Source organism: Eulemur rufifrons, chromosome 29 (genome assembly GCF_041146395.1).
Source record: "Eulemur rufifrons isolate Redbay chromosome 29, OSU_ERuf_1, whole genome shotgun sequence".
NCBI lineage: Eukaryota > Metazoa > Chordata > Mammalia > Primates > Lemuridae > Eulemur > Eulemur rufifrons.
In genome coordinates, this window is record NC_091011.1 from 94,449,696 (window position 1) to 94,455,501 (window position 5,806).

Here is a 5,806-nt window from a genome sequence, read left to right on the forward strand (position 1 = left end):
ATAAGTAACTCTAGCCACAATCATACACACACACAGTGACTTTTGTCAACTTGGTCAATTAAATTGCCTCCTCAAGTTATTTCACCCCTCAGCCCAACCACCCATCAAAGAAGGCAGATAGACAAATAGCCCAATCAGAGAAGCCTCAAAAGTAGCATGCTGCAATGCTCAAGATTGCCAGGTTCTTTTTCAGATAAAATATTTGATAAAACCTCATTAAGCTATGTGGCTTTGTGTGTGTTTATTGGCAAAGCCAGTATTTACTGTAAAATATTGAGTCTGGTCTAAAGTTAAGCTACCCAGCAATGGAGGCTATGTCTTATTTTGTATCCTGCGTGGTGCCTTTTGCTGTGGGCACATGGATGCACCGCGATTAACTGTGTAGTGGGAAGACCACTGGAGTAGGAGTTAACTGGATTATGGTCCTTAACATTCTCTATATGATATGGGACAAACTATTTATGAAGATCTTTTTCCTAGTTCTAATATGAAGATTGAACAAAATGGTAATATATTTTTATGTATAGGGACCTTATAAGGTCCCTCCCAACATTATAGAATTTAAGATTGTACTTCTGGGTCCTGTTTCTTTGGTTTCTTCCTACTTAGGTTTTGCCCTATTGAGTGATTGCTTCAGCCCAGCAGAATAAACACCTTGGAGAGGGATGCATTATTACAGAATAAAGAGTCTCATTCTAACCATACTATAATTACTTCAAAGCCACACACACTGACAAAGTTCTAGCAAAAGTATAAAATGTTGTTTTAAATACTTATGAAGTATACATTTAACTACGTATTTTAAAGCATAGGAAAATGAAAACACCAAAATAATTCTTTTGCTAGGGTGCTGGAGTCATTCAGTGATTACTTTTCCCTACAAATTTTGTGTAATGTAAAGACAGCACTTAGTGTAAAATATTTTTAAAGCTCTTATAAGAATGAAGATTATTGTAATGAAAAAGATCCTGGGAAGGATGTCGGAGGCTGGAGTTTTAACCTTTCAGTTTCTGCATTCATACTGTGAGGATAATACCTACTGCACAAAGGTGGTGTGAGAGTCAAATGAGGGAAGAGTAAAAAGTTCTTTGAAACCGCTACTGCAGGCACAAGAAGGTGGTGTTGGTATAGTAAATGCAGGAGAATTACTTGTTGACAGGTTAAACAATTTCCTGAATAATGTTGATGCTTCCCTTCATTCAAGGCTGGGCTGTAGTCATTTATTCATTTCCAACTTACTTGCCTGTGCTGGGGAGAAGCTAGCCCAACACTGCAATTTGGGGAGCAGTGGGAGAAGCAAAATTATGCGTGGACAGAGATTGAAAACAAAGTTTAATGCAGAAAATATCAGGTTGACCTATATAATGTGTTGACTTCTACCAGCAACTTTTGTAAAATAATCAGTTTGTAGGAAGAATTAGATCAGCAAGGTGGTAGGAACATTACTGGAGAGACTTGATTAAACAACCAGAATTCAAAATTAAGGATGTACATAAATCTATATCAAGTCAGTTCTTGGCCTTGAGTTCACAATTTTTAAAAATTATATTAATATAAGAAAATATCTACAACCTCAATGAACAGGATAAAAACAAGAATAAATATGTTATTAGCCAGTAGGTAATAATTTAGGATGTTCATTTCCCCAGATGGTCTTGTGGGGTTGAGACAAGGAGATGAGGGACAGCAGGAAGATTCTTCTGCACTGGTTTGTTCATGGCTGAACATTAGAATAACGTGGGGAGGTTAACAAAACATTTATGCCAGGGCCCACCCTGGCACGATTTGATTGGACTGTGATGGGGCCCGGATGTTTACTTTGGTTTTTAAAGTTCCCCCAAGTGATTTTCATGTGCCTGCAAGGTTTAGAATATCATAGAAAGAGAAAGTGAATTATTGGACTGGAAATGGTGAGCCTGCTTTAGTGGAGCAGAGAGCTGTGGATTGGAGAGTGATGAAGGGTCTTTGAATCCACAGTGGGAAGTCATGATTTGATTCTAGAGGCAGGACTCAGAAGGAAATAAGGCTGCGGAATGGTTGCTGGCAAAGTTCAGACTGATCTCAGTAGTTAAGTTAGGAGCTCTCGAGGCAGTGGGAAAAGCAGCACCCACCTCAGCTGTGCCTACTGTGTCCAGACCCTGGGATAGAAAATACTGGCAGGCCTGGGATGGCATGGATGAGAACGGTACCCGTGCCTGTGCTGTGGACCTAACCAACCTCTGTCACGGTGAGGCTGGCATCTCCTTGTAAGGGCAGTTTCTTGGACAAAAAGGGGCTGGTGACATTCTTACCAGCTTGAATTTAATAATAAGACATGGTTCTAATACCTTATTTTTGCATTTGGAGAAACTGGTATGTTTCTGAATGAGCCCCAGACTTTAATTTGAATGAATTTTGATCATTTTTAGTAATCAAATCTGCACTTAAAAGTTGAAGAGTTGCCCATTGAGAAGATTCAAGAGAATATATCGCAATTACCAACATAAGACATGTCTTCTGCATGAAGGGTTTCTGAGCCCTCGGTGTCTGTTGTGTTTATAACTATTGAGTGGCTCGCTCACCTAGTCACCCAAACAATTACCCATTTACCAAGACTGAGGAAAGGCACCATAGAGTCATTAAGAACTGAAGAGAAGCCAGTAAACTTCACTCTACAGTGCCAAGACTTGTAAAGAAGGTGATGAAATGTTTATTTGAAGTAGGCCAAGAATAAACTCAATAGGGAAAAAGTAGTATTTTCTCCAAACCTTACATAGGTATAAGGCAAAATTTTCAAAAGGAGGAGAAAGGGAGAGGGAGAATGTGTATGTGTGTTTGGGTATTGAAAGTTTGAATTAAAATGCTGGCAAAAGGTGGGTCTATAAAAGGCAGGGGATGTTGAAAACCCATTAGCAAGAACAAATTGCCCTTAAAACTTTTTAATACAAAAAATTGGACTGTGACCCCCACATTAACACTTTCTACCCCTTCCAAGTGGTCTTGGAGCTTTATCACCTTGTTCCCATCACCCCTCCTGTCCATAACCCCCTGCCTCTGATTTTAGTCAAGCAGAGGATGTCAGTGACACTGTGACCTAAGCAGTTTCTCTTCCTTGGAGGTTGGCATAACCAGGCACAGTGTCCTAAAGCGGCAAAGGTAGCTGTAACCCAGGTCACGCCAGTGAGGGAGGAACGCCTGAGGATCTGAGGCTGCCCTCGTCGCCCTATCTCAGTGACCACATTGGTAGTCCTTAGCCTGCTCACTAAATTAGGTATGGGGCGATACCAAGATAGAAGTGCAAAGCTGGTAACCCTCTTTACTTAGCTAAGACTAAGTCTAGAGGTTTTCTTCCTCAAATAAAGCTTTGCTGTAGTTGTTCAGAGAATACGGAGCACCAGAAATCTTTAGGACATGTTAGCCATAAATGGTCTGGTATTTATGAATCCCCTCTCCTTTGGCATCTCCTATATCTTTTTTTTTTTTTTTTTTTTTTGACAGAGTCTCGCTCTATTGCCCATGCTTGAGTGCCATGGCGTCAGCCTAGCTCACAGCAACGTCAAACTCCTGGGCTCAAGTGATCCTACTGCCTCAGCCTCCCGAGTAGCTGGGACTACAGGCATGCGCCACCATGCCCGGCTAATTTTTTCTATATATTTTTAGTTGTCCAGCTAATTTTTTTCTATTTTTAGTAGAGATGGGGGTCTCGCTCTTGCTCAGGCTGGTCTCGAACTCCTGAGCTCAAACAATCCTCCTGCCTCGGCCTCCCAGAGTGCTAGGATTACAGGGGTGAGCCATTGCGCCCATCCTCTATATCCTTTAGTTCAGCATCTATGACTTCAAATACCCTGTCCAGAGCAGTGGCCATAGAATTCCTTGGGGAGGAGATGAAAAGTAGTCAATTCCCGCCTCAGAGATTGAGGGGCCAGGCCTGGGTCCTTCCCTTACACGGAATGTATATTAACCATGATATCAGGCAGTGGGTGACACGTGGCTCATTTCTTAACAGGCCACGGACTGGTACTGGGCCACAGCCCAGGGGTTGGGGACTGCAGATCTATAGGGCAGAAGGTGTATTCTGAAATGTGCCTTGCAGGTGTAAATGAATTTGCCGAGAGCTGTCCAGACAGGACTTGCCTAGTTCCCACAATAGTTGTGGATATGATATTTATAATCAGGACAGCTCATGGCCAGGAAACGGAAGGAAATTACTGACTTCTGGGAGCATGAACTCTACTAGCCCATAAGCTCCTTGAGGATAGTCCTAAGTCCATGTGAAATACTCACTTCTATATCCTAGAAGTGTGCCTAACAGAGGAAGTACTTGATAATTGTCCTTTTGAATATGGTGCTCTAAGAAAATGTCACTTGGGCCAATAATGTCCTTTATTTTACTAAGTGCAGTGGAACTCAAAGGTACCAGCAGGTCCACCTCTACACAGAATGATAAGCCTTAGAGATCTCTGTCTTGACAGGGACTGGTTATTTAGGAAGACAAAGTAGGCACTGCTTTGAGGATAATTATAAGGACTGACCTTTGGCAGGTAACTATATTTGCTGAGTGCCTACCATATCCCAGGCACTATTCTCATCTCATTTAATTTCACAACACTAAAATAGAGTACAGTAGGCATTATTGCCTTCATTTATGTAAGAGGTGAATGAATGAGGCTCAGAGAAGTTAAATAAATTGCTCAAAGTCACAGCCAGTGAGTAGTGATTTGGGGATGTAAACTCAGGTGTATGCAACTGCAAAGACCACCCTCTGCCTAAACAGTACCTGCCACATACCAGGTGCTCAATAAATATTTGTGGAACAGATGAATGAATTCCCCTCTCCCCCATCTTCTCCATCAGCCCACACTGTCTTCTCCCTGATTCCTCCTCTGACCTGGCCTGACCTTTCAAATGACGTTGAGCTGTACCTAAAGGTTTTTGAAGAGGCAGCTATTAAAATGCAGTGCACCTTACCTGGGAGGAAGAGCTCAGCCCTCTTTTACACCTTAGCATAAATCGCTTCTATATCATCTAGGCCAGTGCAAAGGTCTGGGATTGGTCCAGGTAAATTGGGATTGGGAAGAGGGGGAGAGGTGAAGCCTCAAAGGAATGAGGGAAGGGGAAAGGCCAGAATAAAGTGGTTTTTTTGTTTTTGTTTTTTTGAGACAGAGTCTCACTTTGTTGCCCGGGCTAGAGTGAGTGCCGTGGCGATCCTACTGCCTCCGCCTCCCGAGTAGCTGGGACTACAGGCACACGCCACCATGCTCGGCTAATTTTTTCTATATATATTTTTTAGTTGGCCAGATAATTTCTTTCTATTTTTAGTAGAGACGGGTCTCGCTCTTGCTCAGGCTGGTCTTGAACTCCTGAGCTCAATCCACCCGCCTCGGCCTCCCAGAGTACTAGGATTACAGGCGTGAGCCACCGCGCCTGGCCCAGAATAAAGTGTTTTAAGACGGAATTTTGCGAAAATTTCGAAAGGGTCAGGCACCATTTTCTCCTGGGATGCCCAACACATTTGCAGAATTAACAGAAATCAAGCCCACTGTCCAGGACCCTGCATGGTTTGGGACTTTAAGGTAGGCCATCCCCGACCAAGGGCCCCTGGGCTCTAGCCAAGCCGCCGCATCTCCGCTTTGGGGCGGTGGTGGCCCGCCCGGGAGTGGCCCGGCCGGTCCCCGCGGGCGGGCAGGAGCTCCGAGGCCATTGGCTGGCGCGCTGGCGGCGGAGGGGCGGGGAGCGCCGCCGAAGGGGACTGTTTGCTCCTACGGGCTGTAGATGGAGCTGTCCGGCCCCGGCGAGGGGGAAGGCGCCTGGAAAACGTTCTTCTTCT